The 21,739-nt window shown below is 37.9% G+C and overlaps 1 long non-coding RNA gene across 10 annotated transcripts in view; it reads left to right on the forward strand.

Moving 5' to 3' along the window:
• Positions 1–20,831, forward strand: part of LOC132357669 (uncharacterized) — a 66,853-nt gene extending 46,022 nt beyond the window's left edge. For 7 of the 10 annotated variants that reach the window (XR_009500269.1, XR_009500268.1, XR_009500270.1 and 4 more), the window contains 3 exons: positions 11,962–13,225; positions 15,572–15,711; positions 16,247–20,831. This is a non-coding gene — a long non-coding RNA (uncharacterized LOC132357669). The remainder of the gene's footprint in view (positions 1–11,961; positions 13,226–15,571; positions 15,712–16,246) is intronic. The other 3 variants (XR_009500266.1, XR_009500264.1, XR_009500272.1) reach the window with 3 other exon arrangements.
• The last annotated feature ends 908 nt before the right edge of the window (positions 20,832–21,739 follow it).

A 21,739-nucleotide genomic window follows, 5' to 3' on the forward strand; every position in this document is an offset into this window, starting at 1 on the left:
TTTCATCTTCTCACTTTCAGTCTACGTGTGTCTTTGCCCTAAAGCGAGTTTCTTGTAGGCAGCATGCTGAACGTTCTTCTTTTATTATCCATTCTACCACTCTGTGTCTTTTAATCAGAGCATTTAGTATACCGATATTTAAAGTAATTATTGATAAGTACGTAGTTGTTGCCATTTTAAACCTTCTTTTCCAGTTGATTCTATAGTTCTTCTGTGTTTATTCCTTTTGTTTTTCCTTTTACGGTTTGATGGTATTCTTTTGTATTATGCTTGAGTTCCATTTTTTGTAAATTTTTATTGTTTTAATTTTAAGTTGTATTTTATATTGTAGTTGATTAACAACATTGTGTTAGTTGAATAGCGAAGTGATTCATTTATACATATACATATATCTGTTCTTTTAAAAATTTGTTTCTCATTTAGGTTATTACAGAATACTGAGCAGAGTTCCCTGTGCTATACAGTAGGCCCTTGCTGGTTATCTGTTTTAAACATAGTAGTGTGTACATGTCAATCACAAACTCTCAATTTATTTGTCCACCCCCCCACACCTTTCCCCTTTGGTAACCATAAGTCTGTTTTCTAAGTCCGTGAGTCTGTTTCATAGATAGGTTCATTTGTGTCATATTTTAGATTCCACATCCAAGTGATATCATATGATGTGTACCTTTCTCTGTCTGACATCCTTCACTTAGTATGATAATCTTCAGGCCCATCCACATTGCTGCAAATGGCATTATTTCATTCTTTTTAATGGCTGAGTATTAATCCACTGTATATACGTACCACATCTTCTTTATCCATTCATCTGTCAGACATTTAGGTTGCTTCCACGTCTTGGCTATTGTACATAGTGCTGCAGTGAATACTGGGGTGCATGAATCATTTCAAACCATGGTTTTCTCTGAATATATGCCCAGGAGTGGGACTGCTGGATAATATCATAGCTCTATTTTTAGTTTTTTAAGGAACGTCGATACTCTTCTCCATAGGGGCTGTACCAATTTACATTCCCACTAACAGTGTAGGAGGGTTCCCTTTTCTCCACACCTTCTCCAGCATTTATTGTTTTTAGACTTTTAGATGATGGCCATTCTGACTGGTGTGAGGTGATATCTCATTGTACTTTGATTTGCATTTCTCTAATAATTAGTGATGCTGAGCATCTTTTTTGCCTTCTTTGGAGAAATATCTATTTAGATCTTCTCCCCATTTTTTGATTGGGTTGTCTGTTTTTTTGATGTTGAGCTACACGAGCTGTTTGTAGATTTTGGAGAATAATCCCTTGTCAGTTGCTTCACTTGCAAATATATTCTCCCATTCTGTGGGCTGTCTTTCTATGGTTTCCTTTGCAGTGCTAAACCTTTTGAGTTTACATAGGTCCCATTTATTTTTGTTTTTATTTCCACTACTCTAGGAGACAGATCAAAAAACATATTCCTGAGATTTATATCAAAGAGTGTTTATGCCTCTGTTTACCTATAAGATTTTTAGAGTGTCAGGTCTTACAGTTAGGTCTTTAACCCACTTTGAGTTTATTTTTGTGTATGGTGTTAAAGAATGTTCTAATTTCATTCTTTTACATGTAGCTGTCCAGTTTTCCCAGGACCATTTATTGCAGAGACTGTCTTTTCTCCATTGTATAGTGTTGCCTCATTTGTCATAAATTGACTATAGGTGCTTGGGTTTATTTCTGGGCTTTCTATCCTGTTCCATTGATCTCTATTTCTGTTTCTGTGACAGTACCATACTGTTTTGATGAATGTAGCTTTGTAGTATAGCCTGAAGTCAGGGAGCCTGATTCCTCTAGCTCCATTTTTCTTTCTCAAGATCGCTTTGGCTATTTGGGGTCTTTTGTTTCTCCATACAAATTTTAATATTTTTTGTTCCAGTTCTGTGAAAAATTCCATTGGTAATTTGATAGGGATTGCATTTAACCTGTAGATTGCCTTGGGAAGTATAGTTATTTTGACAATATTGATTCTTCTAATCCAAAAACATGCTATATCTTTCCATCTGTTTCTGTCATCTTTGACTTCTTTCATTAGTATCTTACAGTTTTCGATGTACAGGTCTTTTACCTCCTTAGGTAGGTTTATTCCTAGGTATTTTATTCTTTTTGATGCAATGGTAAAGGAGATTGTTTCTTTAATTTCTCTTTCTGATCTTTCATTGTTAGTGTACAAAAATGCAACAGATTTCTATATATTAATTTTGTATGCTGCAAATTTACCAAATTCATTGATGAGCTCTAGTAGTTTTCTGTTAGCATCTTTAGGATTTTTTATGTATACTGTCATGTCATCTGCAAACAGTGACAGTTTTACTTCTTCTTTTCCAATTTTGATTCCTTGTAATTCTTTTTCTTCTCTGACTGCCATAGATAGGACTTCCAAAACTATGTTGAATAATGGTGAGAGTGGACATCCTTGTCTTGTTCCTGATGTTAGAGGAAATGCCTTCAGCTTTTCACTGTTGAGTATGATGTTAGCTGTAGGTTTATCACATATGGCCTTTATTATGTTGAGGTATGTTCCCTCTATGCCCACTTTCTGGAGAGTTATCATAAATGGCCATGGAATTTTGTCAAAAGCTTTTTTTTCTGCATCTATTGATACAATCATATGGTTTTTATTCTTCAATTTGTTGATGTGGTGTATCACACTGATTGATTTGTGGATATTGAAAAATCCTTGTGTCCATGGGAAAAATGCTATGTGTTCATTATCCTTTCAATGCATTGTTAGATTAGGTTTGCTGGCATTTTGTTGAGGATTTTTTCGTCTATATTCATCAGTAATCTCAGCCTGTAATTTTCTTTTTTTGTGGTATCTTTGTTTGGCTTTGGTACTAGAATGATGGTGGCCTCATAGAATGAGTTTGGGAATGTTCCTCCCTCTGCAGATTTTTTGGGAATAGTTTCAAAAGTATAGGCGTTAACTCTTCTCTAAATGTTTGATAGAATTTGCCTATGAAGCCATCTGGTCCTGGACTTTAGTTTGTTGGGAGTTTTTAAATCACAGTTTCAATTTCAATACTTGTGATTGGTCTGTTCATATTTTCTATTTCTTCCTGGTTCAGTCTTGGGAGATTGCACCTTTCTAAGAATTTGTCCATTTCTTCCAGGTTCTCCATTTTATTGGCATATAGTTACTTGTAGTAGTCTCTTATGATCCTCTGTATTTTAGTGATGTCCATTGTAACTTCTTTTTCTTTTCTAATTTTACTGAGCCCTCTCCCTTTTTTTCTTGATGAGTCTGGCTAAAGGTTTATCAATTTTGTTTATCCTTTCAAAGAACCAACTTTTAGTTTCATTGATCTTTTCTATTTTCTTTGTCTCTATTTCATTTGTTTCTGCTCTGATCTTTAGGATTTCTTTCCTACTACTAACTTTGGGTTTTGTTTGTTCTCCTATCTCTAGTTGCTTTAGGTGTAAGGTTAGGTTGTTTATTTGAGATTTTTCTTGTTTCCTGAGGTAAGCTTGTATTGCTATAAACTTCCCTCTTAGAACTGCTTTTGCTGCGTCCCATAGGTTTTGGATGGTGTTTCCATTTTCATTTGTCTCTAGGTATTTTTTTATTTCCTCTTTGGCTTCTTCAGTGATCCACTGGTTGTTTAGTAGCATATTGTTTAGCATCCACATATTTGTGTTTTTTACAGCTTTTTTCTTCTTGTAGTTGATTTCTTATCTCATAGCATTGTGGTCGGAAAAGATGCTTGATATGATTTCAATTTTCTTAAAGTTACTGAGGCTTGCTTTGTGGCCCAGCATATGATCCTGGAAAATGTTCCATGTGCACTCGAAAAGAATGTGTATTCTCCTTCTTTCAGTTGGAATGCTCTATAAATATCAATTAAGTCTATATTTTCTAATGTGTCATTTAAGACCTGTGTTTTCTTATTGATTTTGTCTGAATGATCTGTCCATTGATGAAAGTGGGGTGTTAGAGCCCCCACTGTTACTGTGTTATTGTTGATTTCTCCTTTTATGGCTGTTATCATTTGCCTTATATATTGAGGTGCTCCTATGTTGGGTTCATGTATAGTTACAATTGTTATATCTTGTTGTATTGATCCCTTGATCATGTAGTATCCTTCGTCTCTTTTAACAGTCTTTATTTTAAAGTCTATTTTGTCTAATATGAGTATTGCTACTCCTGCTTTCTCTTGAATTCCATTTGCACAGAATACGTTTTTCCATCCTCTCACTTTCAGTCTGTATGTCTCCCAAGATCTGAAGTGGGTCTCTTGTAGACAGCATATATATGGGTCTTGTTTTTTAATCCATTCAGCCAGTCTCTGTCTTTTGAAGTATTTAATTTGTTTACATTTACATGATTATTGATATGTATGTTCTTACTGCCATTTTGTTCATTGTTTTGGATTTGTTTCTGTAGGTCTTTTTTCTCCCCTTCCTCTTTTGTTCTCTTCGTGATTTGATAACTTTAGTTTTGTGTTTGGATTCCTTTTTCCTTTTTGTCTATCTATTGTAGATGTTCAGTTTGTGGTTACCATGAGGTTTTGACAGATCAGTCTATACATATATACACACACACACACACACACACAAACACACACACAAAGATTGTTTTCAGTTGCTTGTCTTTTAATTTCAAATGCATTTCCAATATCCTGCATTTGTACTCTCCTCACAACTGCTGGTTTTGGTATCATATTTGTGTGTGGATGATTTCCTACCTTTATTGTATGTTTGCCTTTACCGATGAGCTTTTCCATTTGTAATTTTCTTGTTTCTAGTTGTGGCCTTTTCTTTTCCACCAAGAAAATTTCCTTCAACATTTGCTGCAAAGCTGGTCTGGTGGTGCTGAATTTTCTTAGCTTTTGCTTATCTGTAAATCTTTTGATTTCTCCATCGAATCTGAATGAGAGACTTATTGGATAGAGTATTCTTGGTTGTAGGTTTATCCCTTTCATCACTTCAAATATATCATGCCACTCGCTTCTGGCCTGCAGAGTTTCTGCTGAGAAATCAGCTGATAATCTTATGTGAATTCCCTTGTATATTATTTGTTGCTTTTCCCTTGTTGCTTTTATTTTTCTCTCTGTCTTCAATTTTTTGTCAGTTTGCTTACTATGTGTCTCAGCATGTACCTCCTTGGGTTTATTCTGCCTGAGACTCTCTGTGCTTCCTGGACTTGGGTGACTGCTTCATTTCCCATGTTTGGGAATTTTTCAGCTATTACTTCTTCAAATATTTTCTCAGGGCCAGTCTCTCTCTCTCTTCTCCTTCTGGGACCTCATATTGCGAATGCTGGTGCATTTAATATTTTCCCAGTGGTCTCTCAGGAAGTCCTCGTTTCTTTTCATTCTTTTATTCTGTTCCATGGCAGCTATTTCCACCATTCTGTCTTCCAGCTCACTTATCCATTCTTTTGCCTCACTTATTCTATTGATTCCTTCTAGGGTATTTTTCATTTCAGTTATTGTATTGTTCATCTCTGTTTGTTTGTTCTCTAGTTCTTCTAGGTCTTTTTAAACATTTTTTTCTCTTTTCGGTCTGTGCCTCCATTCTTTTTCTGAGATCTTGGATCATCTTTACTATCACTACTCTGGATTCTTTTTTGGGTAGATTGCCTATCTCCACTTCACTTAGTTGTTCTTCTGGGGTTTTATCTTGTTCCTGCATCTGGGACATATTCCTCTGCTGTCTCATTTTATCTCACTTTCTGTGATTGAGGTTTCTGTTCTGCAGGCTGCAGGGTTGTAGTTCTTGCTTCTGCTGTCTGCCCCCTGATGAATAAGGCTGGTCTAAGAGGCTTGTGCAGGCTTCCTGGTGGGAGGGAGTGGTTCGTGCCCACTGGTGGGTAGAACTGGGTCTTGTCCCTCTGGTGGGCAGGGCCGTGTCAAGGGGTGTGTTTAGTGGGCAGTTGTGGGCTCAGGAAGACTTTAAGTAGCCTGTCTGCCGATGGGCGGGGCTGTGTTCCTGCCCTGTTCATTGTTTCGCCTGAGGCATCCAAGCACTGGAGCCTACAGGCAGTCAGGTGGGGCCAGGTTTTGGTGAGAAAATGGTGGCCTCCAGGGGAGCTCATGCCAATGAGTACTCCACAGAACTACTGCTGCCAGTGTCTTTGTCCCTGCAGTGAGCCACAGCTTCCCCCACCCCACTCCGCAGTAGACACTTCAATACCAGGAAGTAGTTCTGGTCCATGCCTCTATGAGGTCACTGGTTTTTCTCCTGTGTCCTGGTGCACACGAGACCCTGTGTGTCCCCTCCAAGTGTGGAGTTTCTGTTTCCCCCAGTCCTGTGGAATTCCTATGATCAAACTCCACTGGCCTTCAAAGCAGATTCCCGGGGGGATCCTCCTTCTGCTGTCAGACCCCCAGGCTAGGGAGCCTGACATGGGGCTCAGAACTTTCACTCCTGTGGGAGAACCTCTGAGATATAATTATTTTCCAGTTTGTGGGTTGCCAACCCGGTGGGTATGGGATTTGATTTTATCATGATTGCGTCCCTCCTACTATCTCGTGGCTTCTTCTTTGTCTTTGGATGTAGGAATCTTTTTTGGTAGGTTTAAGCATTTTTTTGTTGATGGTTGTTTAGCAGTTACTTGTCATTTTGGTGATTTTGTAAGAAGAGGTGTACTCACATCCTTCTACTGCCATCTTATCTCTGCCTCTCCCAAATACAGTTTTGATCCTCTTTTCTTTCTTCTCCTTCAGGAACCCTTATGATGACAGGTTGACACACATTATACCATAGATCTCACATGTTGCTTTCATTTTTTCAGATTTGTCTTCTGTCTGCTGTTTTGATTGGATGATTTCCACTATTTTATCTTCCATATCATTTATTCGTTCTTCTGCATTATTTAGTCTGCCATTCATTGCTTTTAGCTTGACTTGTACCTTGGCAACTCAATTGCAATTGAGTTGTCTAACATTGTTTGGTTCCTCTTTATAGCTTCTAGCTCCTTGTTGCAGTGACCTGCATTTCTATCGATAATCTTTCTTAATTCCTTTAGCATTTTTATTACATCCTTTTTGAACTTGGGGTCTAGTAGACTGGAGAGGCCTGTTTCATTGTTTCTTCTTTCAGGGGATTTCTCTTGTCCTTTTAATTGGGAGCAATTCCTCTGCTTTTTCATTTTATTCAAATTTCTCTGTCTCTATGGATTTAGGAGAAACATTAACTACTGTGGTCTTGAAGGGCTGTTTTTATGTGGGAGCGTCCCTGTATAAACTGTGTGAGTCCAATATTTTTGGTGTGAGGGCTGTTTGAAAAAAGACATGGCAGACATACATACCAAAGGGTGTGGTGGCTGTCATCCCTTTGATAGGGGGTGTGATTGATTGGTGTTGCGGTGACCGGAGCCTGGTCTGGAATTGGGTGCAGCCTCCTCTTTGCTGTGTGGTTGTCACAGACCTGTCAGGGGTGGGGTCTGCTCCCCCGTTGTGTGAGTAGAGCCCCTGAGGGTCAGGTTTGATAAGGCTCTGTTGCCCTTGTGTGCGTGCTCTGTCCCCAAGGAGGTGAGCACTCAAGTGAGGCCTGTGTGGTCAAAGACAACCTATGCACAACCATACAGGTATCCTCAGTTCTACCCAGAAGCAGCCCAGTGTTGCATCCCTTTCTCCATTGTGTTCATCCCAGATAATGCTAGGCTGGTCCTAGGGCCTAGGGCATTGTGGCTGCAGGAATAGAGGTGGTTGTGCTGCCTCCTAGAACCTGGGCTGCCTCTATGGTAGGACTCTCCCAGGGCCTGTCTGCCCCAGATCCAGCTCCCAGCTGTGGTGTGAAGTAGGTGGGACTGGAGCACTCCACTGGGAAAGGGCCCACTGTATACTCCTCCCTAGGGGCTGTCCGCAGAGTACACATGATTCTGTGATGCTGCCCGCCACCCGGTGTGTGCACCAACAAAGTGGCTGTTGCTGGACCCACCCTTGGACCCACCCCCACTGTGGGAGCACTGATAATAGGCTTAGATATCATCCACATCCCCACCGTGTGCTCACTCACAAAGCCTGCCACCAGAGCTGCTTGCTCCCTGCTGTGAGCATGCTGACAATGGAGCTCCTATGACAGAGCCACGCCACTCCCTGCATGCGCTAACAATGGCAGCTTGGACCACACTCCAGGCCTTTCAGGCTGCCTACACAGCTAGACCAAGTCCTCTCTCAGAGTCCTTCCACTGAAGCCTGAGTTTCAGCACCTAGCTGCTGCACATACTAGCAGCCCCACCTGGCACGTGTTTCAGGCTGGGAAGTGCAGCAAAGTGGCATCCGTCAGCATGTGTCTCTTTCTGCCCTGATTGCTAGCAAGCAAGCAAGCACACACTCCTTCCGAGCAGAGACCAGACCCCTTCAGCTCCCTATCTGTCTCAGCAGGCCTCCCAGATGGTGAAGGGGTTCCCAGGGCAAGGGAACCTTTCCTTTTTCACAGCTCCCTTCCAGGTTTGCCAGTCCTGTCCTGACGCTTTTATGTTTTTGTCCTACCCAGTTACGTGGGGATCTTTCTTGCAGCTTCGGTTGTATAAGAAGTCTTCTGCCAGTTTTCAGTTGGTTTTCTGTGAGAATTGTTCCACATGTAGATGTATTTTTGATGTGTTTGTTTGTGGGGGGGGGGGGGTGAGCTCCACGTCCTTCTACTCTGCCATCTTGGTCTCTGCCTCGCTTTTAAGGGTATTTTTAAACGGAGAACCTTTACTTTCATTAAATTGTATCCATGTTTTAAATATAAAAGTAATTTACTCCAATATAATAGAACAAATAATTACTGTAATTAGTCCTCATGACAATAACACCATTTATTGAATGTCTACTATATGCACATGCTTTATATACGTCTATACTTAATCTTCACAATAATATCAAGTGATCAATATTTTAATACACATTTTATAAATGAAAAAACTGAGTTTTTAAGTATATAAGTAACTAGTTCAGCGTTATGTAGCTAATTAATGATAGAGCCAAGCTTTTAATCCAGGGTTCGTACACATACACATTTTCCACTATGCCATGCTGTGCCAGTCAAGCATTTCTAAGGTTAACAAGTCTCCTCAAACTCTCAGAAACATTATTAAAAAAAGAGGAAAAGCCCACAGGTGCCAAAAATTCCAAATATTTAAAATTCATAGAAGTCAACCCACTCTAGCTTCTCTAGCTCTATCATGAGGTCTGCAATGCTTGCGGGTCCCTTTAGGTGTCACTAACAGGACTAACGCAGAAGCAGAGAAAATGCACATAGGAACAATAAAGGTGACAGAAGAAGAAAAGAGAAAGAAAAGGAGAAATGAAGGGGAAGGATGCTTTTGGTGAGGAGTGGGAATACCACCACCAACTGGCTACCAGACACCCCCATTTGTGGGTACACTTTAACACTTAATGCATTTCTGATAATGTGTGAAAGTCTCATGTAAAGCAGTCAAATATTAGGCAAATACAGGAAGTTTCTCTTAGAGTCTGAAGAATAAAAAAGCTATCTTTTTTTGTTAGACCTAATCGTCAATGATGAAATTCCAACATTCCATACACGTTCTTAAATTTGGTTTTTTGTTTTGACAGTCAAATGCATAGTATACTTGCTTAAATCTAGTGAGAATCTGGTTACAATATAATTTTTTCAAACATTTTCCAATGTTATTTAAAATAGAGTAGGCTTATGAATCATACTTTTTGCTCTCTGAGTCGGAGTGTTTTCCAGTTTTCATATTTTTCATAAAAGGATAAAAAATGTAGTAAGATATTAAAATAATTACAAAAACTAGTAGACATAAATGGTGATGTTACTGAAATTGAACTACAGCCTGAAAGAGTTCCTTTTTTGTGACAGCTTAAAATGTCTGTCAGCTAATCATAAAGGTCTAAATTCAGAGTAGTGAAGGGTTTTTAGGGACACTGGTGGATAGTTTGTGAAAATTAAACTGCTATGGAAGATGAACACATAAACAGAAATGCCTTTAATTACCTACGTTTTTGTCTCCTTGGTTCAAACTCTCTGAGGCCATCCAGTGTTTCCTTAATTACACTTCATCAAGGACAGAATTGCCTTTTCAAACCTGAAGGGGTCAAAAGTTCATTTCACTCTTTCTTTCTGCTCTACATTCATTAGCTTTTCCCTTAAAGCATCAACAGAGTAAATGCTCTCTTCTATACACCATGGAAGAACATATGAATGAATCAGGCAGAGTCTTCCCTCAAGGAAGACAAACTCTGAACTCCATAAGAATGCAAAGACTGGTTGTTCACTGACTGTTCTTATCTTAACTGCTGAATTCCAGTAAGTGAAACAACAGCTGGTATTTTATCAGTAGGCATTCAACAAATGCTTGTTGATAACTATATCTATAACTGGGAAAGTTTGTTCGTTGACCCAAAAAGGAAGGAAGGAAGGGAAAAAGAAAGGAAGATACAGAAAGACAGAGAGAAAGAATGAGATAGAACAAGAAAGAGAGAAAGAGAAGGTGGGGGAGAAAGAAAGAAAACTATAGGATTTACAGCTAGGGGAAACCTTAGCAATTATGTAGTCTATGAAAAACCAGCCAAGGTATTCCATTTAGCAAGTGACACAGTTAAGAGTAATATTTTATTTATAATTCCCAATACAGTGTTTTCTCAACATTACAGTAAAATAAACAAATATGTATTAAATACTTAAGATGAACCCAGCCATGTTTAGGCTTTGAAAGAATATAGGAAAAATAACATATTAAATCTCTCAATCTTTGCAGAGTACACTGCACAATAAATGGTATCTATAATAGTAATAATAATAATTATTATTAAGTAGTTTATATTTAGAATTCTGAGGATGCCTCATATTAATAAAACTATAACTACGAATGCCTCTCTCAAAAATTAGGAAAATAAAGGATAAAGGAATCATCAAACTGAACTTTAAACAGCACCATAACATTACTATATTTCACAATGCTTAATATATTAGTCTTAGTTCTTATAAATAAACAGCTTACTGAACATCTCTCAATGTCATGAAGCATTTATTCTTTAAGATAAACTAAGATTATTAGTATTTCCTTTTTTAATTCACTTATACCTTATCTCTAGAGCTCTTTGGAGGCATTAAAGTTTTTCTGCTTCGATTTTCTAATGGTGCCTTTCCCTGAGGCTGTTATCCAATAAAAAAGCAGATTAAGCAGCACAGAGTACACTGCTCAGTTTTTCTGAAGCATGCTAAGTAGCATCTCTAAGGTAGGCCAAGTCCTGAAGAAGAACTTTCCTAACACCTGCATAGCAATGGCAAGTACACTCAGAAACTTGCTTCAGGGAGTGGTACTTTTTATTACTTGTTTTGTTTCTGGTTGTTTTTGTTTTGCTTTTGAAATAAGTAATAAAAATGTGAATCAGTATGGAAGAAACTTTTTGCTGTAAGAACAAGTAACAACTTGAATTTGTCTATATAACAGCTGCATGAGAGGCCATGTTTATACAGTACAGTATACTACCTGTACCAGTTGGGGGTGGGGCAATATATAGTAATAACTCACATCCGATTTATGTATCTTTGTTAGTACTTACTGAAGTGTGGTTTAGAATATAAATTGCTTATTTCTTAGTTTCCATATCTGAATTGTAAGCTTCTTGAGGTTACGAGTGCCTGATTTGTTCATTACCTGATGTTCCTAGCCCACATCTTACATATTATAAGTGCTGCTCTAAAATATTAGTAAATTTAACTAATAATTAGTTAACTTCAGACTTAATAATTATATACATTACAAATTATACACTATAAATTATTTAATGTTGTCACTAAAATAAACCGTTTTAACATTCAAAAGGAATTCATGTTTGTTATGGAACATTCAGAATATTTAGAATATAGTATAAGCCATAATAAGAAATAAAATTTTCATATGGCCTCACAAATAAGAATATTTGTTCATTCAACAATATTGAACACCACCAGGAGTTAGGTAGGTCTTGCTCCAGGTGTGGGTAACATGGCTGAAAAGTTATGACAAGCTCCTCCTGACTTTACAGAGCCTATGTTCCAGAGACAGACAACAGACAAAATTCAAAACTGCTGGAAGGAGCATGTTCTGGCACAAAAGTTCTGAAATGGCAAGAACTTGATATGCATGAAGCTTTTGTTGCTGGAAAAGGTAAGCAAAGGGTGAGATGGTACATGCAGGTGCTCATGCAGGCCATTGTTAAGAAGCTGAGTCTTTACGTACATAGGAAGCCACTGAAAACTCTTATGTAGGAAGCCGATGTGGCTTTATTGAAGAAAAAGCAAACAAACATAAAGGCAAAACCAAAGCAAACCACACTGGCACACTGGCTGCTGTAAAGAGAATGGGTGATGAAAACCGGAAGAAAAGAGACCTGATAGGGAGTTCACTGCAATAATACATCTACCCAGGAGATGATGACGGCTTACATTAAAGGGATAGCAGAGGAATGGGAGAGAAGGTGATAGGTTCAAGATGTACTGTGGAAAGAAAACTAAGAAGACTGGCTGATAGATTAGATGTGGGGAGGAATCAAGAATGACCCTAGGATTTTTATCTGAATCACTAGGTAGACAATAGTTCTGTTTACTTAGATGGCAAGAACTGAAGAAGAAATAGTGTGGAAGATCCCTCTACCTGCCACACAGTTCCACTTCTCTCCTCCTTCTTTGGTAACAACATTCCGAGTTTATATTAAAGATGGAAATGGGTCCAGCTAAAAATATTTTTGTCTTTTCCTTGCAGCTAGGTGTGTGCCCATTGGCTGGGTTCTGGCCAACAAAACATAATTGGAAATAACGTGAGATTTCTGGAAAGTTTATTTCAAGCTAAGTGATGTTCCCTTTTCACTCTTTTATCTTTCCCGTCTTCCTCCTGAAACCTGAACATGATGGGTGGTGTCCCAAGACCACGATGGATACTGAAATGATTTGAAAGACGGAGGCACCTGCCAAGACAGTGTGACTCAGAAACATAAAAAGAAACCTGATGACCAAGGAGCCTTCACAACAGCTTTGAATGAAGACCTTCAGCCCTCTTTCATATAAAAGAGAGAAAAAATTTATATTTTTAAGTCATTTTACTGATAGTTTCTTTTATTTGCAGCTGAATTCAATCTCCACTGATACCAACTGGCTTGAGGAGAGGGGTGAAAAATCAAGAACTATTTCTGAAACACTAAGTTGAGGTATCTATTAGACATCCAAATGGACATGTTAAATAAACAACTGAATATAGAAATCTTGTCCTAAAATGAGAGACCAGCACTGGAGATATACATTTGGGAGCTACTGGTGAGTTAAAGCTATGGGACTGATAAAGATTATATAGATAGAAAAGGGCCCAGTCCTGAACCCTAGGACACCCAGATTTAGGTATCTGCACAAGAGAAGGAGCCAGAGAATGAGGCTGAGAAAAGGAGTCCAGTGAGGTAGTAAGAAAATTCAAAGATTGTGGTTTCATAGATGCAAAGGAAGGAAAATATACTAAGATATAGGGAGTTGTCAATTGTACTGAATGCATTCAGTAGAGAATTGAATTCAATGTAGAAGGAGTACATGGGAGGGCTTTAGTTTCCTGCAATGTGGAAAAATACGTATCCTGGAAAGCCTCCCAACAGAAAACTTAGAAATACTGGACAAAGTACAAAAAACACCTTCTTAAATAGGTAGCTAGGCTACAAGAAACTAAGGAGAATCCTGAAGGGTAGACAATGAAAAGGTGTTAAAGAGGAACAAGCTGAAACTAAAACTGTTTGGTTGCCCTTGGGTAATTTGCCAATCACCATTTAAATTTTTCTTAAAGACTGAATAGAAACAAAAATATTAAGTATTTGTAATATATGAAAATAATCATAACAAAATGAACACTTACAAATACCTTTCAAGTCGCCTCTGAGCCCCTTTTACTACCCTTTCCCCTCCTTGCTAAGAGTTAACCCCTTTCCCAAGTGTTATTACTACCTTCACTTAATAGCTTCATTAAAGCTGTGGCCCCAAAAAAGTTACTATTTATAACGTGTTCATAGCAAGTTTTAATCTATGTTTAAATGAATTCAGTCTTTATGTTATTCTACAACTTCATTTTTTTGGCTTAATTGTATTTTTCTGATGTTTATCAATGCTGTTACATGAAGCCACAATTTAGTAACTGATGATGAAAGTAACACTGCAGTGCTGTGGGAAAAAGATGGTTTTGTCAATAAATGTGCAGGCTAATTGGAAAATACAAATGAAACTTAGCCCCTACCTAACCCAGCTCACAAAAAATAGAATGGTGGGTTTGAGAGCTAAATGTAAAAGTTAAAACAATCAAGGATCTAGAAGGTAACATCGAAAATCTTTATGACAACAGAGTACAAATATATTTCTTAAATTAGATGCAAAACTTACTAGCCCTAAAAAAGAAAGAGGACCGCATTAAAACTAGAGATTTTTGTTCATCAAAAGATTACTAAGAGTGTAAGAGAGTGGAGAAAGTATATGCAACAGGTATATCCAACAATGAGTTTGTAATGAAGAATATTCAAATAATTTTTACAAATTGACAAGTTTGACAACCCAATAGAAAAATTAGCAAGAAATCTGATTAAGAATTTCACGAGAGTTTAACTAAATGACCAAAAATTATAAGAAAAGGTCTTGACGTGATTAAACAGGAGGAAAATGCAAGTAAAAACCACATGAGGTACACAATAGAATGACTGCAATTTAAAAATGACAATTCCAAATGTTGGAAAAGATGTGGAACAACAGAATCTGTCATGCTGGTGGGATAATAAATTGATACAGAAACTTTGGAAAAATCCATTGGCAGTTTGTATTAAAGGTAAGCATTCATATATCCTCATGCATGTTTCTGTTCTTAGGTACACGCCTAGCAAAAATGCATATATATGCATTGTTTACCCAGAGGCATGTCCAAGAATGTTCATAGCAGCATTATTTATATAACTCTAAACTGTCCAGACTAGAAACAGACCAAAATGTCCATGAACAGTAGAATGGATAATTTTCAGAATATCCATAGAGCCAATACTTGACAATAATGAAAACTGTAGCAAAATGCAACAAAATGAATTTCACAAATACAATGTTGAACAAAAAGCAAGACACAAGAGAATACATACTTACTATTCATTTTTAAAAAGTACAATAACTCATATATGGTGTGAGACATAAAAAGAGTAGTTAACCTTTGAGAAGAAGGGAGGAGTAATGATTGGGAGAATCATGAGAAACTATGAGGGAGGTTTCTGGAGGGCTGGTGACGTTCTATATTTTGATCTGAGTGCTGTTTACATAGGTGGTCTTATTCATTTCTGCAATCTTAGCAACTGAGAATAGGGTTAAATACTATAGGTTTGCACTAAATGTTTGTTGACTAAGTTTTGTTGAATTTAAGATGAGAGGGAGAAGCCTTATAAATGAGATCATAGCTGTTATATTATTTCAGCACTCCATAATATATATCTCTACTGAAACCAAGAAACCAAAAGTGGTTCGCTTATGCTTCACAGATCCTTTTTAAAGCAAGGAAATGTTTGCCAACCATAAACACTTTTATACTTTTTAAATTTTTAAATATTTAAATTAGTAATTTCTGGATTTTTTTTTTTGGCCGCACCACACGGCTTGCAGAATCTTCGTTCCCCGACCAGGGATGGAACCCATGCTCCTGCAGTGGAGGTGCAGAGTCCTAACCACTGGACCACCAGAGAATTCCCAGGAAATCTTCTTATTCACATTATCTTTTTCCCTGACGATTACAAATAAATTAGGTAATGGGAATGAAAACGTACATCTGGTCACTAAATTGGTTTCTAGTGGGGATAACGAAGTCCTAAATGACTTTCACTGAATTTCAGGAATGCAATGTTAAAGTTAGCTCTGGAAGTTTTAGAAGGTGCCAGGAGAGAAAAATAAAGCTTAAAAATGTCCCTAAAATAATAAGGCTTCCAGCTTCACACTAACAGGAGGTTCTAATGAATAAACTGGAATGCTTAGGAACTGTTACAACATAACAAATGGAGAGTTAAAGTATTTCCTTCTTCTAAATGCTCTCAGAAAAATAAACAGAAAAACACTTCCTCAAGAGCTACTGAGCCATAAAAATTCAGGACATTTCAAATTTATGAAATATTAAAGAAAGACAGGAAGTACTGCACATGAAAAAAAGAGTTCTCTAATCTTTTGTCTCCACAGTAAAGAAAGGAGATGGATTTCAAAGGGAAAAGGAAAAAAACCAAATATGCGCTTTTACGTTCTCCTTTCCCGTAATAAATAACAATTAAATTTCAGGTTTTCTATTTGCAGGTAAAGAGTGGATACTCTTCATTATGACAAGGTTGAGAAAGAAGGAAATCATCTGAACCTTCAATTATACTTTGAAGCAGACTCAGACTGCAACAACACTCTATAAACATTCAAACATCTAAAGAGGCCATTAATAAATAATCGCCTGAGATTTAACAGCAATAACAACAACAACAAAATCCCAAATGCTCCATAGCTACAGACCACTCTTCCAGCTCCAGGTAGCCACCTCCATGAGTGAGTATGCTCCTATTCAGAGGAACCAGGAGTGTAAAGGATTTAGCTCAGTGCAACCAGTAAACTCACTGAAAAACAGCGCAAAGCACATGTCCTATCAATGGGTATCTATATTGCCAATTATCATTGTCAGTATTATAATGGAACACACATCTTGAGAGGCAGCTAAGCCTCATAGTTCAGAACACAAGTTCTAGAGCCAGACTGAGTATGAATTCTGCCTCCACCACTTATAAGCTATGACTTTGGGCAAGTTGTTCAACCACTCTGGCCTGCAAAACCATTAACTGTGAAAAGGAAATAATAATGTGTCTACCTCAGAGATCTATAGGGATTGTGATGGTTTATGTGTCAACTTGACTTGCCACAGGGTGCCAAGATTAAACATCATTTCTGGGTATGCTGTGAGGATATCTAGGGATGAGATTAGCATTTGGATCGGTAGACTCAGTAAAGTAGATGGTCCTCCCCAATGTGGGTGGGCATCATGCAACCCACTGAAGGCCTGAATAGAACAAAAGGAGGAGGAAGGGGGAATTCATCTTTTACTGCCTCGCTACTCTAGCTGGGGCATCACGTTTCTTCTTCTGCCCTTGAACTGGGATTTATACCATCAGCTCCCCTATTTCTCAGGTCTTCACATTGGGTCTGGGTCTCTAGCTTGCAGACAGTAAATCATGGGGACTTCTTAACGTCCATAATTGCATGATCAAATTCCTCATAATATGAAACAAAACCAAGAGGAGATATATACCTGGAGAACCCTAATACAGGGGTTAATGAGTTAATACATGTTATCTAGCACCTAGAAAGTCCTCAGTAAGTGTTAATTACCCTCATTGTTATTTTCATTACTATTACTGTGTAACCCAAAGAGTAGGAACAGCTCAAAGACTTATGAACTTTGTTCTAAGAAAGAAGGACAGTCAGTCATAATTAAATGGATTCAAGAAATCAAAACACATCCTGGAAACCAGGGCTGCTGTGGGGGCTGAGTGTGGAAGAAAGAATCAGTATCCAGAAAGGTCTTCCCCATGACTTCCTGGTCTTTAAAGGAGATATTCTACTAGCAGTAAGGCCATCCCAACTCTTTCTTGTGCACAGTGGGAAAAGACATGGGAAACCTCAGTGAGACGTCTCTAACCACTATCCACATAAAAGGAGAGAAAAACACTGTGAGGCTGAGAGGTAACACCTTGAGGCCAGGTGGTGTGAGAGATGTATGATGATGAGTGAGCAATGGGACAGAGGACCCAGGTGAGGCCACTGGAGGACCACCTGGCCACATATTCAGAGTCTTGCTTCCTGCTAACAACTTTAAGGAGTTTTAACAATATTCTGTCAAACTTACGCCATCTCCTCTGTGAGCAGCTCCCTGCTCCCAACTCCCCACCCCCGACCCCTAGGTGATAGCAGATGCCTCAAGCCTTTCATGGGTAGCTAAGGGACGTTAGGCCAACCTCACTATCTGCTTGAGTTTCTGACTCTACTATGCAACTTCTGCCAAAGATTTCAGGGTAAGACTTACGGTAGGGAAAAATACTGCCTCAGGAGGGAAACTGCAAGATATGCAGACTTAATGAAGTTTGACTTTCACTAAAGGTAGTGAAAACGGGGAATTTGGGTGATTTGTTTTCAAGCACTTAGGACACAATACTCTCCTTGGTTATATATTACTGAAAGGACTCATAACCAATGGAAGGTGAAGGGCGGAAGTCCTGGTTCTCACCCAGCATCTGATAAAGGTCTCCCTTTTGGGCTCATAATGACAGAACATCTCGTGAATATTTAAAAGGAAACACCTTTTTGGATACGGATTCAAATAAATGACCTTACTGTACAACAATGAACTCTTCTTTGCCAGGACCCCCTCCTCCTCCTCCCTGCTTCCCATATACTTCCAGGTTCTTTTGTAGGCACTGATCCATGTCACAGTTTTGAATATATATATGTGTATATATATATATATATACACACACATATACATACACACACACATATATCCAGCTTTTTCCTGAGTGGGGTTGAGAGGGTAGGCATGGGGTAAAAATAATACACCTTTATCTTTCTTTACAAATTGTAAATTAACTCAATTTTCTAAGCTTTCCCCCCACCCCACCCCTTTTCTGTCTGTATCAACACAGAACTTGTTTAGCCAGAGGAGTTTGTTGTGGTGAGACTGGCAAATATATGAATAGACTGTCGTCAAACAGCCTTGAAAAAACAAGTATTTGTTCACCATATGAAAGCACGTTCACACAAACCTCTCTCTATCAAATCACTGAGCAAATATTCTTAAAATCTGTAGTGGGATAGATGTTCTACATCAAGTTTACAACAAAACAACAACAAAAAACTCAAAATGTATTATACACGAGGCACCATGCTTAGCACTGGTGTGGATACAAAGGTATGCAAAACCTGTACTGTTTAGGTATACAGTAAAGCTATGAACTTGAGCCATTTGCTTAATGTCTCCTGGTGGGCTTCAGTTTCTACTTTCTTACAACAGGACCGAATTGACACACCTCTGTGGTTGTATCTACCCTTAAAATCAACCTAACTAGAATGGTCAAACATATACACAGGAAATTTAGCCAATAATGTAAAAATACAAAGAATGTTAAGTGTGTGACGAGTGTTATTGCTCCTATACGAGTTCAGAGGAAAGAGTTCACTGCAGGCTGAGTGTTGCAGGGAAGGCTTCCAGGAGGAGGGAGGACCTCACCTGGACACTGAAGACAGAGTAGGCACTGGACGGCCATGAAGACAGGATAGGGAGTTCTATCAGTAACTTGGCAGCGCATTTGTGGGTGGTAAAGACTGGATGCGATGACATGAAAAGGAAGTTTTATTGAGAGCACAAGGTAGGTTTGGGGAAATGTATTGCAGTTTGACTATGATTCATCCATTCTCCACTTTTCTTTTGTATGAAAAATCTCAAACTAAGAAACATGCAGTGCTCTGTGGGATAAAATCATTCTGGCAATGCTATTAATTGTTTATTTTTGTAATTTTCTAATTGTATTATGTATTTAATAGAATATAAAACTGAAAAATCAGCTTTCATAACATTTTCCAATTTGGATTTTTTCATACAGTAAAAAAATGTTAGCTTTATATATTAATAAACCATCTTAAAGTACTGGACAATACTAAATATCAACTGAAAAATAACTAAAAATGATTTTGTAAAATATTATTATTAGTCTGCCAATCAACACATGTTCATTTGGCACCTACTACGTGCTAGGCTCCATGGCAGGAGCTGGGGCAGATCCGAACAATAAACGCGTTCCGGCTGGAATAAGAAACACCGAGTTGAAATGCTGAAGAGGGTGTGGAGAAAAGGGAACCTTCCTGCACTGCTGGTGGGAATGCAGCTGGTGCAGCTACTGTGGAAAACAGTATGGACATTCCCGAGGAAACTAAAAATAGAATTACCATATGATCCAGCCATCCCACTCCTGGGCATATATACAGACAAAACTACAGTTCAAAAAGATACATGCACCCCTATGTTCACAGCAGTACTATTCACAATAGCCAAGACAGGGAAACAACCTAAATGTCCATCGACAGATGAATGGATAAAGAAGATGTGGTATATACACATATACAATGAAATACTACTCAGCCATAAAAAAGAATGAAATAATGCCATTTGTAGCAACATGGATGGATCTAGAGACTATCACACTATGTGAAGTAAGTCAGAAAGAGAAAGACAAATACCATATGATATCACTTACATGTGGAATCTAAAATATGACACAAATGAACCTATCTATGAAACAGAAACAAAATCAGGGACATAGAGAATAGACTAGTGGTTGCCAAGGGGGAGGGGGTGGGAGAGGGATGGATTGGAAATTTGGGATTAGCAGATGCAAACTAGTATATATAAAATGCATTAAACGACAAGGTCCTACTTTATACCACAGGGAACTATATTCAACATCCTGTGATAAACCACAATGGAAAAGAATATGAAGAAAAATGTATGTATGTACAACTAAGTCACTTTGCTGCACAGCAGTAATTATTAACACAACATTGTAAATCAACTATACTTCAACAAAATAAAATAAGGTGTACATAACAAAACCTGGTGCTCTGAATCTGACCTCTTGCATTTCCTCTAGGGGAGGTCTCTAAAAGAGTGAAATGACCTTATACGTAATAGAACTTGGATGTTTATGTTCCAACACATATATAATTTTCACCTGCGGGACAAAATGGCTCTGTAAGAATATGTTTATTTTTTGAATCTATTTCCTCTTTTATGATGTAAACTTTGAAGTGATATTTCATAAAGTTTCTGCCTTCTCAAATTTCCAGGCATATCTTCTCATTCACATGTGCCAAAATTTGATGAAAGTTAATTATTTCTGTGTATCCATCTGGTTCATGTCATTATACATCTCAATAAATAAATAACAATTAAAAAAAGAAACACTGGTTTGAAATGCTGGAGAGGGTGTGGAGAAAAGGGGATCCTCCTACACTGTTGGTGGGAATGTAACTTGGTGCAGCCACTATGGAAAACAGTATAGAGGTTCCTTAAAAAACTGAAATTAGAGCTACCATATGATCCTGCAATCCCACTCCTGGGCATATATCCGGGAAAGATTAAAAAAAAACTAATTTGAAAAGATACATTCACCCCAATGTTCACAGCAGCACTATTTACAATAGCCAAGACATGGAAGCAACCTAAATGTCCATCAACAGATGAATAAATAAAGAAGATTTGGTATATATACACAATGGAATACTACTCAGCCATAAAAAAGAAGGAATGCCATTTGCAGCAACATGGATGGATCTAGAGATTATCATACTAAGTGAAGTAAGTCAGAAAGAGAAAGACAAATACCATATGATATCACATGTGGAATCTAAAATATGACACAAATGAACTTATTCTCAAAAATGAACTTATTCTTGAAACAGAAACAGAAAACAAATTTATGGTTACCAAAGGGGAAAGGGGGTGGGGGAGGGATAAATTAGGAGTATGAGATTAGCAAATACAAACTACTATATATAAAATAGATAAACAGCAGGGTCCTACTGTATACCACAAAGAACTATATTCAATATCCTGTAATAAACCATAGTGGAAAAAAATATGAAAAAGAATATATATATTCAGATACATATCTATATATATCTGAATCACTTCACTGTACACCAGAAACTAACACAACATTGTAAATCAACTATACTTCAACAACCAAATCAAAACACCCA

The sequence above is a fragment of the Balaenoptera ricei genome, chromosome 2 (assembly GCF_028023285.1).
Source record: "Balaenoptera ricei isolate mBalRic1 chromosome 2, mBalRic1.hap2, whole genome shotgun sequence".
Classification (NCBI taxonomy): Eukaryota; Metazoa; Chordata; class Mammalia; order Artiodactyla; family Balaenopteridae; genus Balaenoptera; species Balaenoptera ricei.